Source organism: Triticum urartu, chromosome 3 (assembly GCF_003073215.2).
Source record: "Triticum urartu cultivar G1812 chromosome 3, Tu2.1, whole genome shotgun sequence".
In the NCBI taxonomy this organism is placed as follows: domain Eukaryota; kingdom Viridiplantae; phylum Streptophyta; class Magnoliopsida; order Poales; family Poaceae; genus Triticum; species Triticum urartu.
Window position 1 is genome coordinate 377,419,526 of NC_053024.1, and position 19,542 is coordinate 377,439,067.

Sequence of the window (19,542 nt, forward strand, 5' to 3'; positions counted from 1 at the left end):
ATTATTTCTCTGAGAATCTTGATCAATTCTCTTAGGATGGCCCTCACGATACAGAGGTTCCTGAGTCATTTTACCACCTCTAGTCATAACTCTAACAACATTATCATTTTTCTTACTATTTAATTCATTGAGCAAATCATTCTGAGCTTTAAGTACTTGTTCTACTTGAGTGGTAACCATAGAAGCATGTTTACTAATAAGTTTAAGTTCACCTTTAACATTAGCCATATAATCACCCAAGTGTTCAAGCATATCAACATTGCATTTTAATTCTCTACCAAAATAAGCATTGAAGTTTTCTTGTTTAACCATAAAGTCATCAAACTCATCCAAGCATGGGCTAGCAAACTTAGTAAATGGGATTTCATCTTTATCATATCTATAGAGAGAATTTACCTTTACTACCTGTGTCAGGTTATCAAGACCATGTGTTTCTTCAATAGGTAATGAATTAAGACCATGTATTTCTTCAATAGGCGGTAAATTAATACCATGTATTTCTTCAATAGGAGGTAAATTCTTAACATCTTCAGCTTTTATACCTTTTTCCTTCATAGATTTATTTGCCTCTTGCATATCTCCAGGACTGAGAAATAGAATGCCCCTATTCTTCGGAGTTGGCTTAGGAGTTGGTTCAGGAATTGGATCAGGAAGTGTCCAATTATTTTCATTAGTCAACATATTATTCAATAGAATTTCAACTTCATCTGGTGTTCTTTCCCTAAAAACACAACTAGCACAACTATCCAGGTGGTCTCTGGAAGCATCGGTTAGTCCATTATAAAAGATATCAAGTATTTCATTTTTCTTAAGAGGATGATCAGGCAAAGCATTAAGTAGTTGGAGAAGCATCCCCCAAGCTTGTGGGAGACTCTCTTCTTCAATTTGCACAAAATTATATATTTCCCTTAAAGCAGCTTGTTTCTTATGAGCGGGGAAATATTTAGCAGAAGTAATAAATCATATCCTGGGGACTACGCACACAACTAGGATCAAGATAATTAAACCATATCTTAGCATCACCCTTTAATGAGAACGGAAATATCTTAAGGATATAATAGTAGCGAGTTTTCTCATAATTAGTGAACAGGGTAGCTATATCATTTAATTTAGTAAGATGTGCCACAACAGTTTCAGATTCATAGCCATAGAAATGATCAGATTCAACTAAAGTAATTATCTCAGGATCAACAAAGAAATCATAATCCTTATCAGTAACAAAGATAGGTGAAGTAGCATAAGCAGGATCATATTTCATTCTAGCATTCAAAGTTTTTTTTGTTTCAGCTTAGCTAATAATTTCTTAAGATCACTCCTATCATTACAAGCAAGAAAATCTCTAGCAGTTTCTTCATCCATAACATAACCCTCAGGAACAACAGGTAATTCATATCTAGGGGGAGAGTCTTCATCATCACTTTCATCAATATCATCAGTTTCAATAATTTCATTCTCTCTAGCCCTAGCAAGTTGTTCTTCAATAAATTCACCAAGTGGCACAGTAGTATCAAGCTTAGAAGTAGTTTCATCATAAGCATCATGCATAGCAGAAGTGGCATCATCAATAACATGCGACATATCAGAATGAATAGTAGGTGTAGGTGTCGCAAGCTTACTCAAAACAGAAGGTGAATCAAGTGCAGAGCTATATGGTAGTTCCTTACCTCCCCTCGTAGTTGAGGGATAAATTTTTGTTTTCGCGTCTTTCAAGTTCTTCATAATGATAAGCAGATATAAATCCCAAGTGACTGAAAGAATAGAGCTATGCTCCCAGGCAACGACGCCAGAAAATAGTCTTGATAACCCACAGGTATAGGGGATCGCAACAATTTTTGAGGGTAGAGTATTCAACCCAAATTTATTGATTCCACACAAGGGGAGCCAAAGAATATTCTCAAGTATTAGCAGCTGAGTTGTCAATTCAACCACACCTGGAAACTTAATATCTGCAGCAAAGTGTTTAGCAGCAAAGTAATATGATAGTAGTGGTAATGGTGGAAAAAGGTAACGGTAGCAAAAGTAATATTTTTGGTGTTTTGTAGTGATTATAACAATAGCAACGGAAAAGTAAATAAGCGAAGAACAATATATGGAAAGCTCATAGGCAATGGATCAGTGATGGAGAATTATGCCAGATGCGGTTCATCCTGTAACAGTCGTAACCTAGGGTGACACAGAACTAGCTCCAAATCATCAATGCAATGTAGGCATGTATTCCGAATATAGTCATACGTGCTTATGGAAAAGAACTTGCATGACATCTTTTGTCCTACCCTCCCGTGGCAGCGGGGTCCTATTGGAAACTAAGGGATATTAAGGCCTCCTTTTAATAGAGTACCGGAACAAAGCATTAACACATAGTGAATACATGAACTCCTCAAACTACGGTCATCATCGGGAGTGGTCCCGATTATTGTCACTTCGGGGTTACCGGATCATAACACATAGTAGGTGACTATAGACTTCCAAGATAGGATCAAGAACTCTCATATACTGATGAAAACATAATAGGTTCAGATCTGAAATCATGGCACTCGGGCCCTAGTGACAAGCATTAAGCATAGCAAAGTCATAGCAACATCAATCTTAGAACATAGTGGATACTAGGGATCAAACCCTAACAAAACTAACTCGATTACATGATAAATCTCATCCAACCCATCATCGTCCAGCAAGCCTATGATAGAATTACTCACACACGGCGGTGAGCATCATGAAATTTGTGATGGAGGATGGTTGATGATGACGATGGCGACGGATTCCCCTCTCCGGAGCCCCGAACAGACTCCAGGTTAGCCCTCCCGAGAGAGTTTAGGGCTTGGCGGCGGCTCCATATCGTAAAACGCGATGAATCCTTCTCCCTATTTTTTTTTCTCCCCGCATGTGAATATATGGAGTCAGGGTTGAGGTCGGTGGAGCGTCAGGGGGCCCACGAGGCAGGGGGTGCGCCCAGGGGGGGTAGGGCGCGTCGCCCCCCTCGTGGACAGGTGGAGGCCCCCCTGACATGGATCTTCCTTCCATTATTTTTTATATATTCCAAAATAATTCTCCGTTGATTTTCAGGTCATTCCGAGAACTTTTATTTCTGTACAAAAATAACACCATGGCAATTTTGCTGAAAACAGCGTTAGTCCGGGTTAGTTCCATTCAAATCATGCAAGTTAGAGTCCAAAACAAGGGCAAAAGTGTTTGGAAAAGTAGATACGACGGAGACGTATCAGCCAACCGGCCCAGCTCACAGGCTGGCCAGCCCTACTGGGCAAAGGCCCAGCCGGCCACCCCCCACTCCCCCATAACCACCCCCGGTCCAACCCTAACTGCACCCCCACTCCCCCCACTTGCTCGCCTCTCCCTCTCCTCCCTCTCCTCTCGATCCCATCTGGATCGGGGAGGGGCCCGACCTTGACACGCCGACCGTGCCGCTCGTTCCTCCCGCGACCCGCCGCCGCCGCCGCACACCATTGCCACCTCGTCCCGCCACTACCTCGCCGGACTTCCTCCCCAACGTCGCCATCGTCCCCGTCGACCTTCCCGTGCTCCACTACCCGAACCCTATGACCACGCCGTGAGCACCGCACCTCGCCCTCTCTTCCTCCCACACGCACGCGCTCGACCCCCGTGCTGCGCACTGCACCGCTCGACGCCGCGTCTGGCCGCGCTCACTGCCCCTAGCCGTCGCTCGTCGCCGCACCTAGTGCGGGCACACGACGCGTGTGCCCTGCCGCCCCATCACCAGCGCATGCCTGTGCCCGACGCTGTGCACCCGCACGGCCACCCTGCGCCCCGCTCGCCTCCTGCGCCGCGACCCCGCTGCTCGCCACCTTGCTGCATCCCTGCTTGTGCCACGGGCCTCAAACCGGCCTTCCACAGCCCTCTCCACTCCGGCTGTCCTTGTCGACCCCGCCCACGGCCCCTGCTCGTCGGCCACTGCGAGCCCGCCACCGGCCCGGCGCACGCACACCCCGCTGCTGCCCCTTGTCGAGCACGATGCCGCGCCGTCGCCCCTTGTCCCATCTCCGCCTTCGGCCCGACAGGCATCGCTGCGCCCGCGGTCAACTCTGACGCCTCGTCGCGCCCCAGCAGTCGTCGCCCGCGCCAGGGCTCGCCGCCCCATCGCGCGCCCGCAACCGCGCCCGAGACGCGCGCCCGTTTGCCCGCTATGCCCCTGTGGGGCAATGACAGGGGGCCCCGCGCCCAGAACGTTTTAAAGAAAGAATTAAATAATAATAATAATAAGTAAATAAAAATATTAATTAATTAACTAAATTAATTATGTTTAATTAACCTAATTAACTACTGTTAATTAACTGAACAGTCAATGACATACGGGACCCACACGTCAGTGACCCAGTCAACGCCTCTGTTGACTGCTGACGTCGTGCTGATGCATTAATTAATTTTTGAATTGAATTAATTTATTAAATCCAAAAAATTGATTAAATATTTTAAAATTAATATAAAATAAACCATAGCTCGGATGGAAAACTTTGTACATGAAAGTTGCTCAAAGCGACAAGACGAATCTGAATACACAACCCGTTCGTTCGCCACACATCCCTAGCATAGTGAACACGCAACTTTTCCCCCTCCGGTTCATCTGTCCGAATACGCGAAACACCGGGGATAGTTTCCCGGATGTTTCCCCCCTTCGCCGGTATCACCTCCTACCGCGTTAGGGCACACCTGGCACCGTTACTTGTCATGTCATGCATCGATATGCATTTGTTTGCATTGTATTCATTGTTTCTTCCCCCTCTTCTCTCCGGTAGACTACGAGACTGACGCCACTGCTGGTGCCCCGATCGACTACATTGTTGACGACCCCTCCTTGCCAGAGCAACCAGGCAAGCCCCCCCCTTGATCACCAGATACCGCCTATTACTCTCTCTACTGCTTGCATTAGAGCAGTGTAGCATGTTACTGCTTTCCATTTATCCTATTCTGATGCATAGCCTGTCCTTGCTACTACTGTTGTTACCTTTACCTGCAATCCCAAATGCTTAGTATAGGATGCTAGTTTATCATCAGTGGCCCTACATTCTTATCCGTCTGCCATGCTATACTATCGGGCCGTGATCACTAGGGAGGTGATCACGGGTTTATAATATATATCTTATACATGATACATGTGGTGACTAAAGTCGGGTCGGCTCGTAGAGTATCCGAGAGTGATTCACGGATTGGGACCGAAAGTACGTTTGTCCCGACGACCCTCTGAGTGGACCTTTGCGGCGGAGCGACAGGACAGGTTGAGACCACCTAGGAGAGAGGTGGGCCTGGCCCTGATCGGCGTCCGCGGTTACATCAATTAACACGCTTAAAAAGGTGTTGGTATTTGATATGAGTCCGACCACTGGCCTATACGCACTAACCAACTAAGCGGGAACAGTTATGGGCACTCGACGTCGTGGTATTAGCCGAAGCCTTCTTGATGCCAGCGACTGAGCGGCGCGCGCCGGATTGGACTGGAATGCCTGCTCTTGTATTAGGGAGGCCAGGTCTTCTTTCGTCCGCCCACGCAACGTGTAGGTGTGCAATGGGCGATGGGCCCAGACCCCTGTGTGCATAGGATTTAGACTGGCGTGCTGACCTCTCTATTGTGCCTAGGTGGGGCTGCGACGTGTTGATCTTCCAAGGCCGGGCATGACCCATGAAAGTGTGTCTGGCCAGAGGGATCGAGCATGTTGGGTAATGTGGTGCACCCCTGCAGGGAAGTTTATCTATTCGAATAGCCGTGTCCCTCGGCAAAAGGACGACTCGGAGTTGTACCTTGACCTTATGACAACTAGAACCGAATACTTAATAAAACACACCCTTTCAAGTGCCAGATACAACCCGGCGATCGCACTCTCACAGGGCAACGAGGGGAGGATCGCCGGGTACGATTATGCTATACGATGATACTTGGTGAACTTACCATCTACTCTCTTCTATTGCTTCAAGATGTTGGCTGCCAGAAGCGTAGTCTTCGATAGGACTAGCTATCCCCCTCTTATTCTGGCATTCTGCAGTTCAGTCCACATATACTACCCCTTTCATTGATACCAATGCATATGTAGTGTAGTTCCTTGCTTGTGAGTACTTTGGATGAGAACTCACGGTTGCTTTGCTCCCCCCTTTCCCCCCTTTCTATACATGGTTGTTGCGACCACATGTTGGAGTCCAGGAGCCATACGCCACCGTCGACGAAGACAACTACTACACTGGAGGTGCCTACTACTACGTGCAGGCCGCTGCCGACGACCAGGAGTAGTTTAGGAGGATCCCAGGCAGAAGGCATGCGCCTCTTTCGATCTGTATCCCAGTTTGTGCTAGCCATCTTATTGCAACTTGTTTAACTTATGTCTGTACTCAGATATTGTTGCTTCCGCTAACTCGTCTATGATCGAGCTCTTGTATTTGAGCCCTCAAGGCCCCTGGCTTGTAATATGATGCTTGTATGACTTATTTTATTTTTAGAGTTGTGTTGTGATATCTTCCCGTGAGTCCCTGATCTTGATCGTATACGTTTGTGATACGTCCATTTCACATCCAATTCTTGTCTCCAAGTCCGGGATTGGTGCTAGTAGGTTGCTAGTAGTGTTAATTACTCCTTGTAGTTGATGCTAGTTGGTTTAATTGGTGGAACATCATATGTTCCGATCCTTTATGCATATTATTACCCCTCTGATTATGAACATGAATATGCTTTGTGAGTAGTTACGTTTGTTCCTGAGGACAAGGGAGAAGTCTTGCTATTAGTAGTCATGTGAATTTGGTATTCGTTCGATATTTTGATGAGATGTATGTTGTCTAGCCTCTAGTGGTGTTATGTGAACGTTGACTACATAACACTTCACCATTATTTGGGCCTAGAGGAAGGCATTGGGAAGTAATAAGTAGATGATGGGTTGCTAGAGTGACAGAAGCTTAAACCCTAGTTTATGCGTTGCTTCGTAAGGGGCTGATTTGGATCCACATGTTTCATGCTATGGTTAGGTTTACCTTAATACTTCTGTTGTAGTTGCGGATGCTTGCAATAGAGGTTAATCATAAGTGGGATGCTTGTTCAAGTAAGAACAGCACCCAAGCACCGGTCCACCCACATGTCAAATTATCAAAGTACCGAACGCGAATCATATGAACGTGATGAAAACTAGCTTGACGATATTCCCATGTGTCCTCGGGAGCGCTTTTCCTTATATAAGAGTTTGCCCAGGCTTGTCCTTTGCTACAAAAAGGATTGGGACACCTTGCTGCACTTTATTTACTTTTGTTACTTGTTGCTCGTTACAAATTATCTCATCACAAAACTATCTGTTACCACTTATTTCAGTACTTGCAGAGAATACCTTGCTGAAAACCGCTTATCATTTCCTTCTGCTCCTCGTTGGGTTCGACACTCTTACTTATCAAAAGGACTACGATAGATCCCCTATACTTGTGGGTCATCAAGACTCTTTTCTGGCGCCACTTCCGGGGAGTGAAGCGCCTTTGGTAGGTGGAATTTGGTAAGGAAAAATTTATATAGTGTGCTGAAATTTATTGTCACTTGTTACTAGAAAGTAATCCTGTGAGGGGCTTGTTCGGGGTATGTTCACCCCGACCAGTAGAGCAAAGAGTTGCTCGTCAACCTACTGAACCTATTGAAAATGAATATGAAAATGAAATTCCTTATGAGTATCCTTTGGGTATGATAGAAAAACTGCTAGCTAATCCTTTTACAGGAGATGGAACAAAGCATCCTGATGAACACCTAATATATGTGGATGAAGTTTGTGGATTATTTAAGCTTGCAGGTATACCCGATGGTGTGGCTAAGAAGAAGGTCTTCCCTTTATCTTTGAAGGGAGATGCATTGGTACGGTATAGGCTATGTGATGATACGAGATCATGGAACTATAGAAGATTGAAATTGGAATTTCATCAAAAGTATTACCCTATGCATCTTGTTCATCGTGATCGCAATTATATATATATAATTTTTGGCCTTGCGAAGGAGAAAGCATCGCTCAAGCTTGGGGCAGGCTTAAATCAATGTTATATTCATGCCCCAATCATGAGCTTTCAAGAGAAACAATTCTTCAAAAAATTTATGCTCGGCTTTCTGAAAATAATCGCACCATGCTCGATACTTCTTGTGCTGGCTCTTTTATGATGAAGACTATTGGATTTAGATGGGATTTATTGGATAGAATTAAACGCAACTCTGAAGATTGGGACCTCGACAATGGTAATGAGTCAGGTATGACATCTAAGTTTGATTGTGTTAAATCTTTTATGGATACCGACATTTTCCGTAAGTTTAGCACTAAATATGGACTTGATTCTGAGATAGTAGCTTCTTTCTGTGAATCTTTTGCTACTTATGTTGATCTCCCTAAGGAGAAGTGGTTTAAATATCATCCTCTCAAAAAAGTAAAAGTAGCTGCACCTATTAAAGTTGAAGAGAAGACTATCACTTATAATGATCCTATTGTTCCTACTTGTTATGTTGAGAAACCACCTTTCCCTGTTAGGATAAAGTATCATGCTAAAGCTTCAACTGTGGTTCGTAAAAGCAATATTAAAACATATACACCTCCTGAGCAAGTTAAAGTAGAACCTAATATTGCTATTGTTTAAAGAGCTCTTGTCTGATAATATTGATGGGCATGTTATTCAGTTCTGCGGTGAAACTGCTAGAATTGCTAAACCTTGTGCTAAACATAAACATAGACCTGTGGTAGGCGTGCCTGTTATTTCTGTTAAAATAGGATAACATTGTTATCATGTCTTATGTGATATGGGTGCTAGTGCTAGTGCAATACCTATTGACTTATACAAAGAAATTATGCATGACATTGCACCTGTTGAGTTAGAAGAAATTGATGTTACTATTAAACTTGCTAATAGAGATACTATTTCACCAATGGGAATTGTTAGAGATGTTGAAGTCTTGTGTGGGAAAACTAAATATCCTGCTGATTTTCTTGTTCTTGGTTCCCCACAAGATAGTTTTTGTCCCATTATATTGGGTAGACCCTTCTTAAATACTGTTAATGCTACCATAGATTGCACTAGGGATGTTGTTATTGTCGGCTTAGATGATATGGCTCATGAATTTAATTTCTCTAAATTTAGTAAACAACACCATGAAGAAGAATTGCCTAGTAAGGATGAAATTATTGGTCTTGCTTCTATTGCCGTACCTCCTAATGATCCTTTAGAACAATATTTGCTAGACCATGAGAATGATATGTTTATGAATGAAAGAAGGGAAATAGATGAAGTATTCTTTAAACAGGAACCTATGCTGAAACACAATTTGCCTATTGAAATCCTAGGGGATCCCCCTCCACCTAAGGGTGATCCCGTGTTTGAGCTTAAACTGTTGCCTGATAATCTTAAATATGCTTATCTTGATGAAAAGAAGATATATCCTATTATTATTAGTGCTAACCTTTCAGAGCATGAAGAAGAAAGATTATTGAAAACTCTGAAGAAGCACCGTGCTGCTATTGGATATACTCTTGATGATCTTAAGGGCATTAGTCCCACTCTATGTCAACATAAAACAAATTTGGAAGCAGACGCCAAACCAGTTCGTGATCCTCAACGACGTCTGAATCCTAAAATGAAAGAAGTGGTAAGAAAAGAAATACTAAAGCTTCTGGAGGCAGGTATAATTTATCCCGTTGCCGATAGTTAGTGGGTAAGTCCTGTTCATTGTGTTCCTAAGAAGGGAGGTATTACTGTTGTCCCTAATGATAAAGATGAATTGATTCCACAAAGAATTATTACAGGTTATAGGATGGTAATTGATTTCCGTAAATTAAATAAGGCTACTAAGAAAGATCATTACCCCTTACCTTTTATAGATCAAATGCTAGAAAGATTATGCAAACATACACATTACCGCTTTTTAGATGGTTATTCTGGTTTCTCTCAAATACATGTGTCGGCTAAAGATCAATCAAAGACTACTTTTACATCCCCTTTTGGTACTTTTGCTTATAGACGTATGCCTTTTGGTTTATGTAATGCACCCGCTACCTTTCAAAGATGCATGATGGCTATATTCTCTAACTTTTGTGAAAAGATTTGTGAGGTTTTCATGGACGACTTTTCCGTCTATGGATCTTCTTTTGATGATTGCTCGAGCAATCTTGATCGAGTTTTGCAGAGATGTGAAGAAACTAATCTTGTCTTGAATTGGGAAAAGTGCCACTTTATGGTTAATGAGGGTATTGTCTTGGGGCATAAAGTTTCTGAAAGAGGTATTGAAGTTGATAAAGCCAAGGTTGATGCTATTGAAAAGATGCCATGTCCCAAGGACATCAAAGGTATACGAAGTTTCCTTGGTCACACCGGATTTTATAGGAGGTTCATTAAGGACTTCTCAAAAATTTCTCGGCCTCTGACTAATTTATTACAAAAAGATATACCATTTGTCTTTGATGATGATTGTGTAGAAGCATTTGAAATACTTAAGAAAGCATTAGTCTCTGCACCTATTGTTCAGCCACCTGATTGGAATTCACCCTTTGAAATTATGTGTGATGCTAGCGATTATGCTGTAGGTGCTGTTCTAGGGCAAAGAGTTGATAAGAAATTAAATGTTATCCATTATGCTAGTAAGACTCTAGACAATGCTCAAAGAAATTATGCTACTACTGAAAAAGAACTTTTAGCAGTTGTATTTGCTTGTGATAAGTTTAGACCTTATATTGTTGATTCTAAAGTAACTATCCACAATGATCATGCTGCTATTAAATATCTTATGGAGAAGAAAGATGCTAAACCTAGACTTATTAGATGGGTTCTCTTGCTACAAGAATTTGATTTGCATATTGTTGATAGAAAAGAAGCTGAGAACCCCGTTGCAGACAACTTATCTAGGTTAGAGAATTTTCTTGATGACCCACTACCTATTGATGATAGATTTCCTGATGAAAGTACCCCTTGGTATGCTGATTATGCTAATTACATAGTTGCTAAATTTATACCACCTAGCTTCACATACCAACAAAATAAAAAGTTCTTCTATGATTTGAGACATTACTTTTCGGATGACTCACATCTTTATAAAGAAGGAGTAGATGGTGTTATTAGACGTTGTGTACCTGAGCATGAACAAGAACAGATCCTACGGAAGTGCCACTCCGAAACTTATGGAGGACACCATGTGGGAGATAGAACTGCACATAAGGTATTGCAATCCGGTTTTTATTGGCCTACTCTCTTCAAGGATGCCCGTAAGTTTTTCCTATCTTGTGATGAATGTCAAAGAATTGGTAATATTAGTAGACGTCAAGAAATGCCTATGAATTATTCACTTGTTATTGAACCGTTTGATGTTTGGGGCTTTGATTATATGGGACCTTTTCCTGCCTCTAATGGATATACACATATTTTAGTTGCTGTTGATTACGTTACTAAGTGGGTAGAAGCTATTCCAACTAGTAGTGCTGATCATAACACTTCTATTAAAATGCTTAAAGAAGTTATTTTTCCGAGGTTTGGAGTCCCTAGATATTTAATGACTGATGGTGGTTCACATTTTATTCATGGTGATTTCCGTAAAATGCTTGCTAAATATGACGCCAATCATAGAATTGCATCTCCGTATCACCCACAGTCTAGTGGTCAAGTAGAATTGAGTAATAGAGAACTAAAATTAATTTTGCAAAAGACTGTCAATAGGTCTAGAAAGAATTGGTCCAAGAAACTTGATGATGCATTATGGGCCTATAGAACTGCATATAAAAATCCTATGGGTATGTCTCCGTATAAAATGGTATATGGAAAAGCATGTCACTTACCTCTCGAACTAGAACATAAGGCATATTGGGCTATTAAAGAGCTCAACTATGATTTCAAACTTGCCGGTGAAAAGAGGTTATTTGATATTAGCTCACTTGATGAATGGAGAACCCAAGCTTATGAAAATGCCAAGTTGTTTAAAGAAAAGGTTAAAAGATGGCATGACAAAAAGATACAAAAGCGTGAGTTTAATGTAGGTGATTATGTATTGCTATACAACTCTCGTTTAAGATTTTTTGCAGGTAAACTTCTCTCTAAATGGGAAGGCCCCTATGTTATCGAGGAGGTCTATCGTTCCGGTGCCTTAAAAATCAACAACTTCGAAGGCACAAATCCGAAGGTGGTAAACGGTCAAAGAATCAAACATTATATCTCAGGTGATCCCATAAATGTTGAAACCAATATTATTGAAAATATAACCCCGGAGGAATACATAAGGGACACTTTCCAGAACGTTTCAGACTCCGAAAAGGAATAGGTATGTGGTACGGTAAGTAAACCGACTCCAAAACAATTTTTAAGGCAATATTTCTCTGTTTTGGAACATTAGAAAAATAGAAAATTAAGTAGCAGTCCGGGAAGGACACGAGGGCCCCACGAGGGTGGAGGGCACGCCCTACCCCCTGGGCGCGCCCCCTACCTCGTGAGCTCCTTGTGTGCCTTCCAGACTCCGTTTTCTTGCATGATACGTATTTTGGTCGGTAAAAATTCACTATATAATCTCCCGGGGGTTTTGACTCCCGTATCACGCAAAGATCTCCTGTTTTTGTTTCGAGCTGTTTTTCTGACAGATCTAGATTATCATGACGTCCCCAAGTGCTTCCAAGGACAAGTTCTTCGAGAAGGTCATCAACCCTTACCTCACGGAGGTGCTGCGACACCCTCAAACCATTGAGATGCATGATGGGTTGCTGCACATCCGCGATGCTGAGGGACCAAAGGGAACCGGAAGCGTGGAGACGAGGCTCGACGCAATGGAGCAACAAGTTTTCAAGTGCCAGGGGATGGTGGAGCGTGGAATCAACGCTAGCCACACGATGCTCGCAGAGTTCACTAACAACTACAAGTCGGATGCCAAGAACACCGAGGAGGCCATCTTCAAGCTACATGAGAAGATCGAGCACCTCCAGGCCCAAATCTATGACCTGCAAAACCAAAACTGTGAGTATGAATATAGATTCAAAAGAATGAGTTTGGCTGCAGATTCAAGGATTCCGGAGACTCGATCATCCTTCTATGATGGTGAACCTATGCCTTGGAAGATGGATGACAAGACCGCATCATCAACAACACCTCCACCTTCTTCACCAACCAAAGAGATATAATCACATGGGTATGGGCACTCCCCTTGGCAACTTCCAATCTTGGGGGAGGTGCCCCGGTATCGTATCACAATCACAACACCTATCTTTACCGTTTTCCTTAGTTCGATCCTATTAGTAGTATTTTGATCTAGTAGAATAAAGTTTATGGCATGATCTAGTTTTAAGTATTGCTTTATGATCTCTCTATGTAATCGAGCCCGTGAGCTAGATAATAAAGATTAGTGTTGAGTCAAGGGCTTGATTTTCTTGCTATGATCTTGGGTGAATAAAAGAAAAGAGAAAACGAATAAGAAGAAACAAAAGTTCATATTGATCTTATTGATAGTAATGACTTCACATAGAAAGAGTGTGATGATTAAAAGTTATTGGGAGTTGGCAGACATAGCTTTGGTCATCGTTGCAATTAATAGGAAGTAATAAGGAAAGAGAAGTTTCACATATAAATATACTATTATTGACATCTTTTATGATTGGGAGCACTCATCAAAATATGACATGCTAAAGAGTTGATGTTGGACAAGGAAGAAAACGTAATGGGTTATGTTTTCTTATATCTGAGATAAAGTATGTTGTCATGGACCATCCAACATGTTGAGCTTGCCTTTCCCCCTCATGCTAGCCAAATTCTCAGCACCAAGTAGAGATACTACTTGTGCTTCCAAATACCCTTAAACCAGTTTTGCCATGAGAGTCCACCATATCTACCTATGGATTGAGTAAGATCTTTCAAGTAAGTTGTCATCGGTGAAAAGCAATAAAAATTGCTCTAAATATGTATGATTACTGTGGAAGAAATAAGCTTTATACGATCTTGTGAAGTGGAAGTAATAAAAGCGACCGACTGCATAATAAAGGTTCATATCACAAGGGGCAATATAAAGTGACGTTCTTTCGCATTAAGATTTTGTGCATCCAACCATAAAAGCGCATGGCAACCTCTGCTTCCCTCTGCGAAGGGCCTATATTTTATTATTATCTTCTACCTTATGCAAGTGTCATGGTGATCTTCACCTCTCCCCTTTTCATTTTATCCTTTGGCAAGCCCAGCATGTTGGAAAGAACCTGATATATATATATATCTAATTGGATGTAGGGGGGCATGAGTTATTATTGTTGACATTACCCTTGAGGTAAAAGGTTGTGGGGCGAAACTATAAGCCCCTATCTTTCTCTGTGTCTTATTAAAACTCCGTAACCACAAGTATTGCGCGAGTGTTAGCAATTATGAAGGACTAGATGATAGTTGAGTATGTGGACTTGCTTTTTAGCTCTGACATAGACTCTTTCTGATGCTATGATAAATTGCAATTGCTTCAATGACTGAGGTTATAGTTTGTTGGTTCTCAATAAGGTTTATGATTCATACTTTTGCATTGTGAATAGATCATCACTTGAACATAAGTAATCATATGACAATATCTATGCATGTTGCTGTTATGAGAATAATCATGATGCCGTCATGTCCGTATTTTATTTTTATCGATGCCTCTACCTCTAAACATGGGGACATATTTATTGTTATCGACTTTCGCTTGAGGACAAGCGAGGTCTAAGCTTGGGGGAGTTGATACGTCCATTTTGCATCATGCTTTTATATAGATATTTATTGCATTATGGGCTGTTAGTTCACATTATGTCACAATACTTATGGCTATTCTCTCTTATTTTACAAGGTTTACATAAGGAGGGAGAATGCCGACAGCTGGAATTCTGGGCTAGAAAAGGAGAAAATATTAGAGACCTATTCTGCACAACTCCAAAAGTCCTGAAACTCCACGGAATACCTTATAATAAATAATGAAAAATCCTCGCCAAAGATGAAGAACAGGGGGCCCACACCCTTCCCACGAGGGTGGGGGGCGCGCTCCCTACCTCGTGGGCCCCCTGGTGGCTCTCCGATGACCATCTTCTCCTATATGAAGTCTTTCATCGAGAAAAAAAATAGGAAGCAACCCTTCAGGACGAAGCTCCGCCGCCACGAGGCGGAACCTTGGCGGATCCAATCTAGAGCTCCGGCAGAGCTGTTCTGCCGGGGAAACTTCCCTCCCGGAGGGGGAAATCATCGCCATCATCATCACCAACGCTCCTCTCATCGGGAGAGGGCAATATCCATCAACATCTTCATCAGCACCATCTCATCTCAAAACCCTAGTTCATCTCTTGTATCCAATTCTTGTCTCCAAGTCCGGGATTGGTGCTAGTAGTGTTAATTACTCCTTGTGGTTGATGCTAGTTGGTTTAATTGGTGGAAGATCAGATGTTCCGATCCTTTATGCATATTATTACCCCTCTGATTATGAACATGAATATGCTTTGTGAGTAGTTACGTTTGTTCCTGAGGACAAGGGAGAGTCCTTGCTATTAGTAGTCATGTGAATTTGGTATTCGTTCGATATTTTGATGAGATGTATGTTGTCTAGCCTCTAGTGGTGTTATGTGAACGTCGACTACATAACACTTCACCATTATTTGAGCCTAGAGGAAGGCATTGGGAAGTAATAAGTAGATGATGGGTTGCTAGAGTGACAGAAGCTTAAACCCTAGTTTATGCGTTGCTTCGTAAGGGGCTGATTTGGATCCATATGTTTCATGCTATGGTTAGGTTTACCTTAATACTTTTGTTGTAGTTGCGGATGCTTGCAATAGGGGTTAATCATAAGTGGGATGCTTGTTCAAGTAAGAACAGCACCCAAGCACCGGTCCACCCACATGTCAAATTATCAAAGTACCAAACGCGAATCATATGAACGTGATGAAAACTAGCTTGTCGATATTCCCATGTGTCCTTGAGAGCGCTTTTCCTTATATAAGAGTTTGTCCAGGCTTGTCCTTTGCTACAAAAAGGATTGGGCCACCTTGCTGCTCATTATTTACTTTTGTTACTTGTTGCTTGTTACAAATTATCTCATCACAAAACTATCTGTTACCACTTATTTCAGTACTTGCAGAGAATACCTTGCTCAAAACCGCTTATCATTTCCTTCTGCTCCTCGTTGGGTTCGAAACTCTTACTTATCAAAAGGACTACGATTGATCCCCTATACTTGTGGGTCATCAGTTTGCATGTATGATTAGTGTATGATTGAATCGGGGGCGTCTTAGAGAACTATGTAGACATGACCGAGACACATCTCCGGTCAATATCCAATAGCGGAACCTGGATGCTCATATTGGTTCCTACATATTCTAAGAAGATTTTTATCGGTCAAACCGCACAACAACATATGTTGTTCCCTTTGTCATCGGTAGGTTACTTGCCCGAGATTCGATCGTCGGTATCATCATACCTAGTTCAATCTCGTTACCGGCAAGTCTATTTACTCGTTTCGTAATGCATCATCCCGCAACTAACTCATTAGTCATATTGCTTGCAAGGCTTATAGTGATGCGCATTACCGAGAGGGCCCAAAGATACCTCTCCGACAATCGGAGTGACAAATCCTAATCTCGATCTATGCGAACTCAACAAATACCATCGGAGACACCTGTAGAGCATCTTTATAATCACCCAGTTACGTTGTAACATTTGATAGCACACTAAGTGTAGCTCCGGTATTCTGGAGTTGCATAATCTCATAGTCATAGGAACATGTATAAGTCATGAAGAAAGCAATAGCAATAAACTAAACGATCATAGTGCTAAGCTAGCGGATGGGTCTTGTCCATCACATCATTCTCTAATGACGTGACCCCGTTCATGAAATGACAACATGTGTCTATGTCTAGGAAACTTAACCATCTTTTATTAACGAGCTAGTCTAGTAGAGGCATACTAGGGACACTCTGTTTGTCTATGTATTCACACATGTACTAAGTTTCCGGTTAATACAATTCTAGCATGAATAATAAAAATTTGTCATGATGAAAGGAAATATAAATAACAACTTTATTATTGCGTCTAGGGAATATTTCTTTCAGTCTCCCACTTGCACTAGAGTCACTAATCTAGATTACATAGTAATGATTCTAACACCCATGGAGTCTTGGTGTTGATCATGTTTTGCTCGTGAGAAAGGCTTAGTCAATGGGTCTGCAACATTCAGATCCGTATGTATCTTGCAAATCTCTATGTATCCCTCCCTGACTTGATCGCGGATGGAATTGAAGCGTCTCTTGATGTGCTTGGTTCTCTTATGAAATCTGGATTCCTTTGCCAAGGCAATTGCACCAATATTGTCACAAACGATTTTCATTAGACCCGATGGACTAGGTATGACACTGATGTCTACTACACAAGCTTCTTCTTGTAGACGTTGTTGGGCCTCCAAGTGCAGAGGTTTGTAGGACAATAGAAAATTTCCCTCAAGTGGATGACCTAAGGTTTATCAATCCGTGGGAGGCTTAGGATGAAGATGGTCTCTCTCAAACAACCCTGCAACCAAATAACAAAGAGTCTCTTGTGTCCTTGATGACCCACAAGTATAGGGGATCTATCCTAGTCCTTTCGATAAGTAAGAGTGTTGAACCCAACGAGGAGCAGAAGGAAATGATAAGCGGTTTTCAGCAAGGTATTCTCTGCAAGTATTGAAATAAGTGGTAACAGACAGTTTTGTGATAAGATAATTCGTAACGAGCAACAAGTAACAAAAGTAAATAAAGTGCAGCTAGGTGGCCAATCCTTTTTGTAGCAAAGGACAAGCCTGGACAAACTCTTATATAAGTAAAAGCGCTCCCGAGGACACATGGAATATCGTCAAGCTAGTTTTCATCACGTTCATATGATTCCCGTTCGGTACTTTGATAATTTGACATGTGGGTGGACCGGTGCTTGGGTGCTGTTCTTACTTGAACAAGCATCCCACTTATGATTAACCTCTATCGCAAGCATCCGCAACTACAACAAAAGTATTAAGGTAAACCTAACCATAGCATGAAACATATGGATCCAAATCAGCCCCTTATGAAGCAACGCATAAACTAGGGTTTAAGCTTCTGTCACTCTAGCAACCCATCATCTACTTATTACTTCCCAATGCCTTCCTGTAGGCCCAAATAATGGTTAAGTGTTATGTACTCGGCGTTCACATAACACCACTAGAGGCTAGACAACATACATCTCATCAAAATATTGAATGAATACCAAATTCACATGACTACTAATAGAAAGACTTCTCCCTTGTCCTCAGGAACAAGCGTAACTACTCACAAAGCATATTCATGTTCATAATCAGAGGGGTAATAATATGCATAAAGGATTTGAACATATGATCTTCCACCAATTAAACCAACTAGCATCAACTACAAGGAGTAATTAACACTACTAGCAACCTACTAGCACCAATCCCGGACTTGGAGACAAGAATTGTGTCAGATTTCGGGTTCCGGCAGACACTTGAGGTTCGAACACTAGGGTGCGCATGGAGATCTCTCCCCTACCGATCTACGTCCAATCTCCTCGCGTGATCTAAGCTAGAAACGACGAACAACACAAGGGACACCAGGTTTATACTGGTTTGGGCCACCGTTGTGGTGTAATACCCTATTCCAGTGTGTGGTGTGGTAGATTGCCTCAGGGGCTGATGATGAACAGTACAAGGGAAGAACAGCCTCGCGAGAGGTGTTCTTGAGCTGGTGCGATGAACTGCTTGGGTAAGTTCAGTCGCCTCTCTCTCTCTCTCTCTGCTAGGGCTCTATCAGATCTCTCAATGTCTAGGTGTGTCGATCTCTCTCTCTCTCTCTAGATGTCTCTCTCTCCCTTCTGCCCGATCTCTCTATATCCTGTGGTGGCTAGCTCTATTTATAGAGGCCCTGGGCCTCTCCCCAAATAATGAGCGGGAAGGGCACCAACAATTGGCCATTTTGAAGGGGAACATCTAGTACAAGTTATCCTGACCAAAGGTGGTCTTCGGCTGCCAAAAGCACTGGTGGTGACGCCATCTTGGGCTCCATGGTGACCTCCGTCCTGCCGCTCTATTGGTCTTGGTATCGTTGCACCGGAATGGCAACCTTTGCCCGATGCCTTGGCCTGTGCTTGACCCTTTGCACCAAAGGGGAAACAAGGACACTGCGCAGGCCGGCGCCTGCCTGGTGCCCGCCTGGTCTCGATCGTCATGGCTTGCGTCACGGGCTCCTCGCGAGGTACCCCTGCCTTGATCTCTCTGCCTCCTCGCGAGCCTGCCTGATGTGGCTGCCTCTGAGGAAGCTTCCTGCCATCCGCCCCGCGAGGCTTGGCCCCTCGCGAGGGTCTTGAGCTTGAGCTGATGAAGATGGGTCACGCTGGGCCCCCACTTGAGCCACGCCGCAGGCCGCAGGCAGGCAAGTCTAGGGACCCCTGTTCCCAGAACACCGACAGTAGCCCCCGGGCCCAAGGCCCGCCCGGGCTTGGCCTAGCAGGGAAGCGGAGGGGCGAGCGCGAAGCGCCATGGGCCCCAATAGCCTGCGGCCTCGGGCGCCGTGTGGCGATTGATTGGACGTGGGCGCCTGCGCTTCCCCA